The sequence below is a fragment of the Ambystoma mexicanum genome, chromosome 7q (assembly GCF_040938575.1).
Source record: "Ambystoma mexicanum isolate Mex_15411 chromosome 7q, UKY_AmexF1_1, whole genome shotgun sequence".
Taxonomy (NCBI): Eukaryota; Metazoa; Chordata; class Amphibia; order Caudata; family Ambystomatidae; genus Ambystoma; species Ambystoma mexicanum.
Window position 1 is genome coordinate 811,119,631 of NC_090941.1, and position 15,746 is coordinate 811,135,376.

Here is a 15,746-nt window from a genome sequence, read left to right on the forward strand (position 1 = left end):
CTTGAAGGCAGAGCAATAAAAGTGTTCACTAACATAGCAAATGCAGCTCCCACTATCATTCATTGCATAGTCCCACAGGGATCTTTTACTGCCCCTATTCTTTACAATCTTTTTACCAAGCCCTTGTTCGATAAACCCGATGCACTTGGGATCGCATACACAAACTATGCTGACGATACCCAGGTGCTCCTCCCACTAACAGGCACTTACGATGAAGACGCAGAAGCGTTACGTCAAATGTACTCCACCATCTAAGCTTGGATGGCCACAAATGGCCTATCCCTTAATGGGGACAAGACAGAGATTCTTATTCTTGGACAAAAGACTACTCTAGCTAAATTAGACTGTCTCTACTCCAATTTCAGCATTGACAACTGCATCATCCCAGTACTATCTTCCGTCAAGACACTAGGGGTTCACATTGATGCCACTCTGTCCATGAATAAGCAAGTCGGCGCTATTGTCTCAGCCTCAGTCCTAAGCACCAAAGTCAGAAATGCCATGAAACCTTTCCTAACTAAGGTCAATTGTCTTTCAATAGCCAGAGCAACCATAGGAGCTAAGCTTGACTATTGCAACATGCTCCTAGCTGGCACATCTATAGAAACATAAACAGACTCCAGGTCACCCAAAAATACTCTCTAAGAGCAGCCTTAAGTATTCCAAGAAGAGATCACATCTTGCATGCTAGGCAAGCATCTCTCTGGCTCCCAGTCAATGACGGCATCACTTTTAAAATCCTCACCACCACGCACAAATGCCTTAACCTTACTGCACCTTCGTACCTCCAAGACACAATATCGAGATCCAGCATAGCCAGGCCCACCAGAACATGCTACACCAATCAACTCACCGTCCCACACTACAACAGGGTTAAAGGAGGAGGGATAGGCTTCCCACTCCTAGCACCCACGCTTTGGAAGGCACTGCCTGTTGCTCTTAGAGCAGAAAAGTCTCTCATTGCTTTCTGTAAAAATCTGAAAACCTCCCTATTCAACTAACTTTTTCCCTTATCTACTCCCCCACCCTCTCGTAGTTTTCAAAGCTTCACCTTGCCTGCAAATGCAAAATGTAAAATGTAAATGGATAATGTAAAGTGTAAATTGATCTATTCAAACTGCAAAATATTACATTCAAAATGTACAATAAGTATGTCTGTATCTACATGTACCTAAGTATTACTCTCTCACTGTAACAAGTGCCACGATGCCCTCGGGCTGCTGTGCACCCGACAAATCTGAATAAATAAATACATAAATGGAAAAGGAAGTAAGAGATCCTAATCCACAAGTAGCATGGTAGGATATAGAGGAATTCTTTCCAGAATACGAGTCATTACCAGAGCAAATCTAGAAGACGAGTTTGACTCTAGGAGCATTGGGGAAGCGGTCGATAAAGTATACCATGAAATGAGAGCTCAGAAAGAGTCAAAGGGGAAGGGAAAAAATGATTGACTTGAGAGCACTGAGTTATATGACACAGAGGAAGCCTCATGTAGTACAAAGCATAAGGATCTGTCTCTAGATAGACTAAGTCTAAATAGAGATGATGAAGAGAGAAGTTGCATGTGTTGGGCTCAAGATATGTCAGAAGAAGACAGGGAAACCTTCCGTGGGCAAAAGAGAGATGACACATGCGGTTCTGAGGGATGTTTTCCTATGGATAAGGAAGTAAGATGGTCGGATTTAAACACAACTATACCTAGGGCATCAGAACCATTGACACAGTCAGACAGACCTTAAGGGCGACTCCATGGTGAGAGGGGGGAGTAGCTGCCTTATGTAGGCAGATTAGGATCATTGCCAGGTAGAAGGTGATGTGGGAATATCGTCCCTGTGGTGGACAGACAAATGAATAGAGATGGGAATGAGTTTGGTGCTTCACAGTTTCCCTTGCTAGAGAAAGGAGGAACAAGACCACAGTATATACCACAGAGTCAAATGGATAGAGATAATCTAAGGTGTAAACACCCGAGCTTAACTTCTGGTGCTGGGAAATGGACACATGAGATAAAAAAAGGACAGGAGGAAACTTGTTGGATATAGGGAACATTAAGAGTCTCCTAATCGCCATACTTGGTGAGAGAGCTGATGACGTGTGGACAAGGGCAGGGTACCCTGGTGTGACTACAGTCAACATTGTGCACGATGGAACACCAGTCAATAACTGTAGGGCGGCAGTCTGGAAAGCGCTTAGTGTACTGTATCTGGACACGTCCAATATGGGAGCTATAATGACGAAAAAGATGAAGGACTGGGATGACCCGCTTGTTTACATTCAACATTTTCAGGAGGCATGGAGTTTGGAAACACACGAATATTGGGGAAAATCTATACCAGTATTTTATCATATATTATGCCAAGAGCTGCCAGAGCCTGTACAAAAGCAACTCAAGAAATTAGTGGGTATAGAAGCAAAACCGTGGTTGGAAATTCAGCTCACCCTTGCGCATTACTGCAGGCTCCTGCAGGAAAAGAATTGCAAAAAAGATGTTGTGAGAAAAGACGAGGCAAAGCTAGTGCAGAAATAATCATGCAAGTACGCCATTGAAGGGGCAATGTTGATGAGTGTAGATGGATTGAATTCACAGCAAACAGTGAACATGCCGCAGGTGAATAATCAAAGGCAGTTCAATCAAAACAATAGTGGATTCACTCCACAGGGAAGAGGATTCCGAGGACGAGTTTGGCAATGTAATCAATGGAATTTTCAGAAGAATCAAAAAACTTTAAGAATAACCAAGGTGCGTTTCAGAATATACAGGATGGGTAGGTTGAGAGACCACCGCCTATATGTTGGACTTGTGGAATGAAAGGGCACTTTACTCGCACGTGTAGAAGTCAAGGGTTAGTGCAAAATGGTCCGTTTTTGAGAGGGGGGATGTCAAATCCACCTGCATATTCGCAGAAGAATGGAGACAGATTTGCTCAGAATCAAACGATGCAGCAGCAAGCGCCGAGAGTGCAGCAAGGCTTGCAACCACAGAATGTAGCAGTTAAACCACCACAGCAAGGACAGTCGCAGCAGTCAGCTATGTAGCTTGAGCAAAACACAAGCACAACACAGTTAATAACTCCTAAAGTAGGGTTATCAATGGAGGGAATCCTTTTACAGGTAACAGAGTCTGTACACGCAATAGGACAGCTCACTGGGAGACCTGATGTGTTCAATACTATCCGTGACACCGAATCCTCACAAGGAACCAAGGGTAGACATCAGTATAGGGGGCAAATATTTTTCATTTTTAGTAGACACAGGTGCAACACGCTCATGTATACGAGAGGGAAAATGTTCAATGTCTGACAATATCATGAATACTAATGATTCACAGGAGCTACAAGCAGAGATCCTTTCACTGAAGAACTACCAGTCTCTATGGGCGAATGTGACATGACGGTGCCATTGCTATATTCGAGGGAAACACCTGTTAATATATTGGGATGAGATTTAATGACAAAGTTGAATATGACCATTTCATTTACTGATGAAGGCATAGTGTGTTCAACACCAGGAATGCATTATTTAAATGTATGTGAAATTGTTATGGCTTTTTCAGGACAGATAGCTGTGAGAGCCATACCGTTAGAACCAGAGGTTTTTCATTATGGAGTACGCATTATGTTGTCATGGCTACCAGGCCTAGCAGGCAAAGCAATGAGAACACACGATGAATTTCTGTTCAGACCAGGAACACCTATGCTTGAAGAGGTGGGATGAGTCTTTCCCTTAATGCTACAAGAAGCCATAGTGTGAGGAGAAATGGTTTTGCTTGATGAAAATGATGATGAAGGCAAACAATGGTGCGCAGTATTCGCCATTGGGGAGGGTTATAGATTGACTGACGTCACTGATGAACATCTGATTGAAGATCATCCATCTGATGACGAAGTAATATATAACATAGACATCAAGTATTGGGTGAGAGCAATTAAAAGAGAAGTTCCCCAGAAGATGATGATAGCACAAAAGCGTCCTAAGTATTTTGATGAAGACATGCCATGAGTACCAGTTTCATTATGGACCACCGGCGCCTATGACATTGGCCTACTGAAGGGGGTAAGAGAAGTGAAGATTAAATTGAAATCAGGAGTAATTTTACCTCAAGCAATTTTACCTCAGTATCCTATGTCTCGAGAGGCAGATGAAGTTATTTTTAAGACGATTTCCGCCATGATGGATCAGGGCATCTTAGTGACGTCAGAGCCACCATGTAATACTGCAGTGTACCCTACCAAAAAATCTAAGGTGGGGTTGTGGCATTTAATTCAGGATCTTAGGCCGATAAACCAGATTGTAGAAGCCAAGTTCCCTCTAGCTCCTAACCCATCTACAATCGTATGTAATATACCTGTTGGAGCACGATATTTCACTGTGATTGTTTTGAAAAATGCATTTTTCTCAATCCTGTTGCATAAAAACTAACAGGATCTGATGTCATTTACGTTCAGACAGACTCGCCTGAAAAGCACTCGTTTACCCCAGGGGTAGTGTGAATCTCCATCGATTTTCAATAGAGTCCTGCAGATGGACTTAAGCAATATCACTTTAGAAAGTGTTGTGTTGCAATACGTAGACAAACTTTTAGTTTGCAGCACCTCAGAGGAAGAATGCAGATGAGATTCTGTTCAGCTGATGATTATTCTTGCGGACAAAGGATATAAAGTTGACAAAGAAAAGTTGCAATACTGTCAACAAGAAGTGCTATACATAGGCCAACTGATTTTGCACAAAGGTAAGAAGGTTACCCCAGAAAGAGCTGAAACTATTTTGAATACTGCAAAGCCACACACAATAAAACACATGCAGAGATTTTTGGGATTATGTAATTACGTCAGGGCATGGGTCTTTGACTACAGCTCGTATATAAGACCTTTGTTGCAGACCCTAAAGAAAGCAGAGGCAACACAAGAAAATATTGTGTGGACTGAGGAAATGGAAGAAGAAATTGCACAGCTCCAGTTTTAGGGATTCCTAATTATACTGAGGAATTATTTTTGTTCTCACATACAGATGGCACTGTTATGACAGCAGTACTCACGCAGAGAACCATGTTGGGGTACAAGCCCCTTGCATATTACAGTGGAAACTTAGACCAAGCAATGAGAGGTAATTTTCGGTGTGAACAAAGTTTAGCAGCCACCGGGTTCGCCATAGAGAAAGCTGCAAGCATAGTGATGGGATGTTCCATGACGTATTCTTAAAGCACCCACTATTTGCTATTTTAGAGAAACCTAAGGGCACATTGGCATCTGAATGGGATTCTGCCTATGAGGTAGCCGGATCAAATCCAGCGATAAAAATAGTCTGATGTAAGATTGTGAATCCTGGCATGTTTATAGATGAGCCAATGACAGAAGGAGAGTCTGAACACGATTGTACAAACTATGAAGAGTTCTATGATGAAATCCCAAGAATAAAAGACAAAGCATTAGCAGGAGGAGAAATTGTTTTCATTGATAGTTCTTCCAGGATCGATCAAATGATGGACAGAGATATACAGGTGCCGCTGTGATAAAGCACACGGCTAATGGTGAATTTTGGGTGTTTAAAAGTACCTTATTGCTGTCTCATTATTCTGCACTGGCTGCAGAATTATTGGCATTGATACTCGCGCTCGCGGATCACGCAGCCAACGAAGTAACAGTGTACAGTGACTCCGCCTATGTGACATTGATGGTGCATGCAAGGATAGCACATTGGAAAAGGAGGGGCTACCTACGAGGCGACGGCACGCCAGTACAGCATGCCGCCTTATTGGACAGGCATATTAAAGCATTACAACTCCCAGTTAGCATCGCAGTTGTCAAGTGCGCAGCTCAAAATGAAAGGGCAGACTTTATTTCACATGGAAATCAAGCAGCAGATGTTGAGGCCAAACACGTAGCAAATACAGGTAAACAAATGATGACTGTTGAAACCCCTAATATAAATGAAAAAATGGTTGTTATGATGACTGTATCTGAAAGTTATAATAACTTGTCAAAAATGCAGTTGGTAGAGGTCCAAGTGGAAGCACCTCATGAGGAAAAGAATTTGTGGACACAAAGAGGGTGTTCTTTGAACCCCTCTGAAGCACTGTGGTGACAGGACAGCACTGGTAAACTGGTGATGCCGTTAGCCTTATTAAGGGTGGCGCTAGAACAGCAACACCACTCTGCGCACACATTGAGGGAGAATCTCTGTGCAACTATTGCTGAGGATTGGTTTGTACCAAATCTATTAGAGCATGTTGCATTTTATGTAGTGAATTGTGTTGTGTGCCAAAAATTCACGGCTAGGCATACACTGCGCACCGTTAGGGGAGTTATTCTGAGACCTAATGGCCCTTTTCGGCCTTTGCATATCGACTATGTCGACATGATGCAAGTATGTAATGGATATAAATACCTGATTATAGTAGTGTGTCTCTTTTCAAGGTGGATTGAAGCAGGTCCCTGTACACACCCAGATTCCACCTGTGCAGCAAAATTCTTAGTGCAGGAAGATTTTCCTAGATGGGGAGTATGTGAAGTAATGAGGTCAGACAATGGCCCACAGTTTGTGAATCAAACATTTGAACAGATAAGCTTGTTGCTTAGTATAGAGCACACGTTTTCTTCAGCTTATCATCCACTAGGTAATGGAATCTGTGAGAGGCTCAATGGCCTGCTCAAGGAAAGAATAGCCAAATTGAAGCTTACCTTGAAGACAGGATGGTTGCATTGCCTACCACTGGCATTATATGCTACAAGGAACCAACGGAGTTCAGACCACCATCTCATGCCTCACAAGATAGTGATGGGGAGACGAATGAGGACACCCCTAATGCCTCCATCAAGAGTTAGAAGTGATGCTCAGCCAACTGCAGATTTGTTAGGAATGGAATTGTTTGACTATTTGGATTGTATGACTTCAAGTATCTCTGACATTTCAGGGCAGCTACAACAACAAAGGTGTAGGGCAGTAAAGAACACAGAAGGAGATGCTTCAACAAGTGAATCTCACAAATTACGTGTTCCCCAACTTTTCTGCTGAGATGGGGTCCTAGTCTGCAATCATACAGGGAAACAGTGGGACGAACCCTGTTTCAACGGTCTGTTGATAGTGGAGGATGTCACGCCGTCTGTTGTCAAAGTGCAGGGCAGGCGTGCTTGGACATTCCTAGGTGATGTAAAGATCTTTTCTAGAGAAACCCCTCTGCCCACATCCCTACAGGAAGCAAGTACAAGCATTGGGGAAGAACCACAGCACGTGCAGACAAGATCTGTGATGAGGAAGAAGGATGCAGAAGTTGTCAACTAAAGAAAAATAGTTCAATGGACTGTGGCTTGTTTCGAATACTCTGTGCAGTCATTACAGGGTTGATGAAAAAATCTTTGTTCTTAAGCCACAGAGAATCTTGTTGAAAAACATTGGACCGAGGCATTTTTAAGCCTTGATAAAAAGAGGATTATGCCAGATTCTGATCATGGTTACAGCAATTGGAAGAAGGTGCAGTACCCAGATTCATTTTGCACTGAGTTCCTGTTTGGATCTACCTATGGTGTTACCCAGTGATGACATTTCTAGGGTGGTTCTTACTTATTTATTTCGAGAAGGTGAGAGGCCCCCACAGGCCTGTCAGTGAATTACCAAAAGAGTCAATAAAGGTACATCCCGAGAGGGAATAAGACCAAGACCAAGTGGGAGTGTGGTTAAAGGCTTTTTATCTAAAGTTAGGGCAAACAGAATCTACTCTGCTCACGCCGAGAGCGCTCTGCAGGAAACATGTTACAATTCAGTTATATACAAGAAAATCATCATCAGCTGTGGGAAGGCCTAGGGGGAACATGAATGATTGGGATTGGTTGCTAAGAGCAGGCACCTATGGGTGCTATATTGTCAGTGATAGCTGATTGGTCCATGTGCACGTGGTGCGTTGACATCACGATGTGATGAGTGGGGTCAAATGTTCGGCTGGGCTCATCTGTCCGACATCCAATGGGTTGATACATCAATATCCTGTTTCTATTGGATTTGCCCTTGTAGCCACACACTCCCATCCATTCATACATTTGATCATTTCATCCGGCTGCAAGGGCAGTAGATTGCACATGTAAAAACAAGGCACGATTCTCCATTACTGTACATCAATTATATGCTTCTACCAAGGATATCATTTTCATGTTCAAACACATTCAAACACTGGGTTGTGGCTTCTTGTTTAATATTGAAAAGGGGGGCTGGAGTATATGGTTGCCGTGACTGGATTACAAGAAATATATTTCATCTTAGACGTGTCTTTCCTTGGAGGGGTTTCAATGACCAGGTGTTTAAACAACATAACTCAATATTAGGCCAGGGTGTTCACGGCTTTTAGTCTCACGCCACATAATGGCTGAGAGATACTACTCTCATGGGTCGAAACAAAAGTGCAGTAGTGCAGTAGCAAGTGCAGGGCCCTTGGGCAAGTGCAGGAGACCAGCAAGGAGAGCTTGGGACCTGTGATGCTCTGAAGGTACACCTTGCAGCCAGTCAGCGAAATTGAGCAGAATTAGAGGTGACAGAGCAAAGTCTTGAGGAGTTTCTGAAACTTAAGGAGATCCGGCTCTAGATGAAGTGAGACAGGGAGGCTGTTCCAGAAGGAGGCACCTGGAGTGGATAGAGATCTCCCTCTAAGTCTCTGCTTGGAGAAGCAACTCACCCACAGAGAGTTGGAGGAAGATGAGCGCAGGGCTCAGGAAGGTGAGTATTTAGGAAGAGTGCATTACAGATAGAGTGGGCCCAGGCCCCAGAAAGTCTTGTGGACAATGCAAAGGGTCTTAAACTTAATCCTTTGAGCCACGGGGGGACAGTGAAGGGATTTCAGCGCTGGAGAGATGCGGTCCCTGAGCTTGAGCCAAGGATACATCTTGCGGTTCTGTTCTGGATGAGTTGAAGAGGGAGGAGAGTAGAAGGGGGCAGGTTGAGAAAGAGGCTGTTGCAATAGTCCAGACTAAAGAGGACCAGGGCTCTGGAGAGGGTGAGCCTCGGGGGGAAGGTGAGAAAAGGAAAATACCACTGAGATTGTGCAGTTGGTAGCGGGATTTTTTTAGAGATGTCTGCAATGTCATACAAGAAGGAGTGGAGTCGGAGATGACCCGCTTTGAGACTCATATAGGATGAACTATATGAAACTTGGATTCTAACACTAGTGTCGCACATATGGAGATAACAAATGTGCCTTTAGTATGACTCTCTTATTGTAAAGAAATACATGATTTCTGGAGGCAGATACAGAAATGAAGATTGAATAGGGATATTGGATCATGGGATAAGAAATTCCAAGACTTATTGATCAAAAATAAATATTCAATGAGTACATCTAAATGACAATTCATGCTTCGTGTATTGATGAGTAATAATACACAAACATTTTTAAATATGTTAAATAATTTTAGAACTCATTTTAGGAATGATCAGATTAACCCAATAAATCGGGGGAACATATAGTGAGGTAATTCATTCAGTGCCCAATCAGGAGGGTTTTTCAAATGAGTTAGTTAAAAATAACTCATTTTAAATTGATTTAGTTAGAACTATATGTATAATTATGTTAAACAAATAGAAAATTCAAGAGCTCTCAGACCTTATGCCGTTGCCAATGTGATGCTGATGAAACATCCTTCATTTTAGTCAAAGGTAATGCATAAATTGTAAATTACAATATTATGAAGAAATACAATTCCTGATTCTTGAAGGATTTCATATGGACAATCCTTGATAAAAAGGGGTAGAAAGAAAATACCCTAAATTATGTATTGTTAGCAATGCCTGATCTATGTAGTAAGATTTTTATATAAATGTTACTGTGCAAATTATAAAATGGGCAAACGTGTTTATTCCCCCAGGGACTTTAGACCATTTATAATATATTTATTGATAAAAACTCTTCCATGGTCATCTAAGGCATTGGATAATTCCTCATTGTATGTGGGTATTTTTAGATTAAAAAGCTGAGTATGATTGCGAGGATAGGAAATTAATCTGGATAAATTGTTCAACTGGGGAATCGATTGAGGTCTATTTAATAGCACAGATCCACAGTTGCACAACATTCTTTGTTAGATTTGATAGCAGAGATTTCCAAGAACATGCACTACTACCTATGAATTTAAAAAAAAGACTATGTGCTTTCCCCGCTCCTATTTAACATATTCTTCACAAAGTAACATGATGACTACTCCTCTTAAGGTACTATACATATACAGTAGTTGGACTATGCAGACTATTTAGTCGGTGGCACAAGTCAGGGCTATTAATGCCATTAATGGCCATTAATGGTTAATCTACACGCAATTATTTAAAAATTAATATTGCAAAGACAAAAGTTATGTTTTTCCCAAACCATATAATAGTACCATGAAATGATATCTCTAGATTTAATTACTTAGGTACATCGTTTACAAACTCAGTAGGAGAGGCATTGATAGTTAAAAGTAACATTTTAAAAGCAAAACCATTAATCGTATCAATTCATGGCTTTGTTAATAATTTTGGAGGCTTTAGCCTTTAAGGATTGATCATGATGTATATATAGAAATTTACTCTAATCCTATAATATGGTTCCAAACCAATAGTAGATCGCAACTGGTTAAATCAAGTGAAAGGTTGCTTATGAAGAAGCACTCTAGGCCTTCCCCGAGGGATAACTTCCAAGAGCATAACAGTGGAACTATGGCTTGTTTCATTGTTTTCACAAGCTATGTCATGCTGTGGGACTTTATATTTGTGCATGAATAAATCAATGAATGATACAATGATCCATTTTATAAAGAAGAGTATCATAAAGAACAATAATAAAATATTGAGAAAATTATCAGGGAACATAGAGCAATATTATGATACTCTTTATTGGATGGTGGATGATTCTTTGGAAATAGAGATGCAGGTAAAACACTTCAAATTGAAGACCTGTGAAAGGAATTGGTTTTATAATCTGTAATATTTAAAGAGTAAAAAGATTTTACAAGTTTGTATCACTAATACATTAATATTTTTGAATCCTCAGATTTATATCCTTAAGTTCTCTGACAGAAATATCTGAAGATTAGTTATGTTGTGTTGACTTAATTAGTTACCTACATTGGAAGTTTTAGGACCCAGAAAGGGGGCAGCTAGAGACCAGAGAATATGTAGGATATGCTCAAAAACAGGGGAGATTGAACTCCTAAAACATTTATCTTTATATTGTACTAAATTGGAGCACCTACAACAGAAGTATTTTAATACATTTGTATAGATTTGGATACACTGAAAACGGATTACTTTTGGAAGCCATGTCTAGCTAGAAAATACATTTTGTTAATTATTGGAATGATAATATTCTGGCAACATATTTATTGAATGTTGTAAATATATGGTAATGTTGGGATATACTAGCAAATACGCAAACATAATTATTTAATGTGTTAATATCTATTATTTAAGCAATATGCCCCGAGCGGTGGGTGAATTACCGACTCAGGTAATGCCCTGGGGCCATAGTTATAGGCTCAGAGTGAAGCGAGAGGCATATAGCTATTAGAACCCCGGGGCGCAAAAACTGAATGACCGGGACACTAAAAGCTTTTTTTTTGTCTCTCAAAAAAGATGACAAAGAAAATGGCTGCCGCCATGGAAAGAGAAAACGGAATCCGTTTTCCCTTTCCATGGCGGCCATCGGGAGCGGACGCGCTGGGAACACAAGTGGGGTAAGTGGGGTTGGGAGGGCAGGAGTGGGATGGGAGAAGAAAAAAAAAAAGTACATGCCTCCCTGGCGAGGGACGATGGAAGCCTCCAGCTGTGTGGAGGCGCGGAGCTGGGATGGCCCTGCTCCGAGTCTCCACATGGCTGCAGGCTTCCCTCGTCCCCTGCCGGTAATGCAGGAACAAGAAGGTAAGTTGGGGGTGCAGGTGGAAGGTAGAGAAGGGAATACAAAAAAAAAAGACTTACCCGAGTCCCCAGCGGGGGGCGAAGGCAGCCTCTCAGCTGCGGGGAGTCTCGGAGCGGGGATGGCCCTGCTTTGAGCCTCCTCATTGGCTGAGGGGGTGCCACGCCCCCCGCCAGGGACAAAGGCTGTGGAATCCCGATGGAGGGATTCCCGGCTTGGTATTGACTCGGCGAGGGCCAATCAGAATGGCTCTTTCATTCTGATTGCGCCCTCGCCGTGTACTAATTTAATTTATGAAGAAATATAAAAAAGACAAGGCAGAGGGAACACAGGTAAGGTCATTTACAGTTCTTTGAGCATTCATACTACTAACAGTGCAAGGGCAAGAGAACAGGGAGAAGAGGATTGCTATAATAAGCCAAAAACAGTGTTTTTTTTTTTGCTTTTGTAATAACCTTTTAATTTTTTAACAAATCTTTCCCGAAATTTTCGAGTCTGGGTGATGGGCATCAGAAACATTTTGTTTGCAAAATATCGGCTAAATCCATCCTGTATGCCAAAAGTTATTAGCAGCTCAATTTTTCCTTCTTTTATATGGAACTAGCTACGTACCCTACCTGTAGTTCGGCAACTACTGCACTATAATAAATCTGAACAGATGTTTGTAGACCTAAAATTTGACATGTTGCTATCTGCATACAGCTCTTTGTGTTCAGCAATTATTTGTGAAGTGATCTTTCTGCTCAATGTGTTGATAAGTTTTCTTGATTAAGCTTAATATCAGTTTTGGCATTCTGTGTAATACCAGTGTGCCTCTTCCTCTGTTGTTTATTTTCTGTGATAGGGCTATGTCATTTGTAAAAGATTTGAGGTGACCCAATATCTTCCTTCTTTTTAAAGGAATGTTAGATCCCTTTATGTTTAGAGATAGCATTTTAGCCTGTTTTGAGACATGGAGATAAACAATTTACATGGCACAGACTCTTATGTATGGTTGTTTAAATGTAGCAGGTTTCACCTTTCTTTTGTTGTTTTTCAGTGGGAGGTTGTCCCTCTGTTTGGTCACACTGTCAATATTTTTAATGAAGAGTAGATTTAAACTCCTCCAGTGTTTGTCTACTGTTTTACGCAGTAGGTGAAATTCCTCTTTTCTTGGTGGCCAGATGTAGTGCCTGTACTGTAGTGGCCCAAAGCCAGGGTCACAGGATGTTACAATTGATGTTGTGACAGACTTTTTATGTTTCATTTCTTTTCACTTTCAGAGACATTACACCCTCCTCACACACCGGAAGAACAGATACTGGCATGTGAATGGGAATGAAAAGTCTGAGAACAAAAGTTCTATAAATAAGTTGATAAATAAATAGAATGTACTATAAAAAGAAGAATATATGGAAAAAGAAATGTGTGCTTTGCTTCATGAATCACTGGCACTTTATTAAAAAGATTCACAAGTATACGGAGGGATGACAGTCTTTGCGATATGTAAATATATGTTTCCCACATACTTATGACATTTACATACCTTTCAATTAAACAAAATATATTGTAGGGAACTATCAAATTAAGATCTGTCCAATAAAGGTCACATGCCTACATCGTTTTGCAAGGACTTCTCGTGGTAGGCATGGATGTCATTTGGGTTAGTCAGTCGAAGCAGCTGCTACCCCTGGCATTCCTGTTGGTCCGTCTGGCATCGCTCTTGCAACCCAAGGCCCATTACCCTTCACAATTGGACACCTACTGAGTGATAAATCACTCAGTGAAAAAACACTGTTTGAAAAAAAAACTTTGGTTTAGACAGTTGTAATGTGCACAATCTCATATATATTTTTCAAAATTAGAACTGCTTGTTCAGTGAAAACTAGCACCCCACGAGATCTCTTATGCAGCTTTATTTTTATACACTTAAAATTACCCTCTTTTCATTCACTATGTAGAAAGAGATGGAGACAACTCTGGGAGTTAAGCACTTGTTGCTTGCAAAAGTGTTGAATTTGCAGACTGTCATAGGTTTCAATTCAAAGAGCCGACTCACTTTTTTACAGTGTTGATAAATCGTGTACTATTATTTCGATACTATTAATATTTGTTAATTTCACTGCTAATAAATGAAAAGATTGTTAGCAAACATTGTACGGAAAGAATACATCATGCTTCTTTTATCCAACACTTTTTAATCATTTCTTTCTTTCTTTTCACTTTGGTTTAGCATGTGGTTTGGAGCTTTACACATATACTTTAATAAGCACAAGCTACTGATTCTTCTAATGAAAGAAAACAGCCCAGAAATATTAGTTAGTTAATGCAAAGCTAGAAAAGCAGACAATGCGGTCTACTTGGTAAATTGGAGACCTGGAAACAAGGGCATCTGTTCACAAATCATGGTTTTCTACTTGAACAAATGGTGTGCTCAAGAGCCAATCATTGTTCCTTATTGCATCATATTTTCAAACTTAGATTGAGTAGACGTCATTCAGTTCAGTGTTCCAACCAATAATCAGAATCATTTACCATTAAACATGTGACTTATACATGTTACATGTGTGCTATATTGGGAATATTCAGAGAGGGAATCGGATTGCCTCCTTTATCAGTAGATACTACCAGAATCAGCGCACACATTCTTCAGCTATAGTGATTCAATATGAGAATTATTAAAACTATAAGGTCCTTGAAAAGGAGGGCAGGTTGAATATACGCTCTAGAAATTGTTAACTGTGAACAGTTTTATCCAATCTTTTATCATTTTGTAAATTAGGGTCCTCCATCTCTTTTGGAAATAAATGGTACATTAAGACTATCTCACTAAAGCAACATTTCTGATGCTGAAAAAACGGTGCTTTTTTAATGTGGAGCATATTGGAAACTAAAAGGAAAGTACTTTGAATACAAAAAAGGGTTTTGCCTTAAGTAATGAAAAGTTCCTGAAGAGAAATGGGAGACACCCCACAAACTGTTGGAGATTCACATTCAACAGGAACCTTCATGTAGAAAGCCCAAAAAGAATGGGATTTGTAATCAATTTTAATTCGAACAACGGAAAAGAAAGCCCATTTTGCATTAAAATGAACCAAGGCCCACTTAGAAGAGGAAGATATTTAGAGAATGAAGTAACACAGCCTGTGCTTCAACAAATGAACTGGAAAATTGAAAAGACTTGAATAAATCATAGTGTGATTCGATACAAGTTGAAATGTTTTCATAGAGTTGTGACCTGCAAATTCTAAAATAATATCTTACCTGCTTTCAACTGAAGGAAAATGGCTTGTTTGTAATGAAACTCAGAGGACATCTTGTTCTCGGAAATGGTATTTTATTTAAATGCATTCAAGTCAACATGAGCAAACATCTTCATGTCTTACCCAGTAACCACATTATTTATACAATTACAAATCAATAACTTTATAGTTTAAATGCTAGGACCTTGAAATCCATTGTGATTTGGAAATACCAATATTTGTTTTAGAAGATATATAATTCAGTTTTTTTTAGTTTTAAAAGGTATGTGGAATTATGTAAAATAAATATCAACTCAAAGAAATATGCCACAGAGGTGTGTAATATGTCGCTGTGTGCAGGTCACTGCATGGATGCAATTGGATGTTGTTTTATTAAATTACCACATTCATGTCAAAAGTTATGGGGACAGAATCGAACTGTGACCTACAAGGCTAGGAGTGGATAGCTCCCACCTCTCATCTCTCAAGTCACAAGAATAGGAGTGGATGACCCCCACCTATTAGGTCACAAGGATGGGGAAATATGCCACAGGCAGGTTTTTTATATAAACGAGAATGCACTTGGAGAGAGAAGTTTATTTTTATAATTATTGTTATTAATATTAACCAAAGTATATGGCTGGCAGGAGTAGTGA

The 15,746-nt window shown here is 40.4% G+C and overlaps 1 long non-coding RNA gene across 1 annotated transcript in view; it reads left to right on the top strand.

Moving 5' to 3' along the window:
* The window catches only part of LOC138527823 (uncharacterized), a 38,160-nt gene extending 22,875 nt beyond the window's left edge, over window positions 1-15,285 (top strand). The window contains exon 3 of the long non-coding RNA XR_011284055.1: window positions 13,132-15,285. This is a non-coding gene — a long non-coding RNA (uncharacterized lncRNA). The remainder of the gene's footprint in view (window positions 1-13,131) is intronic.
* The last annotated feature ends 461 nt before the right edge of the window (window positions 15,286-15,746 follow it).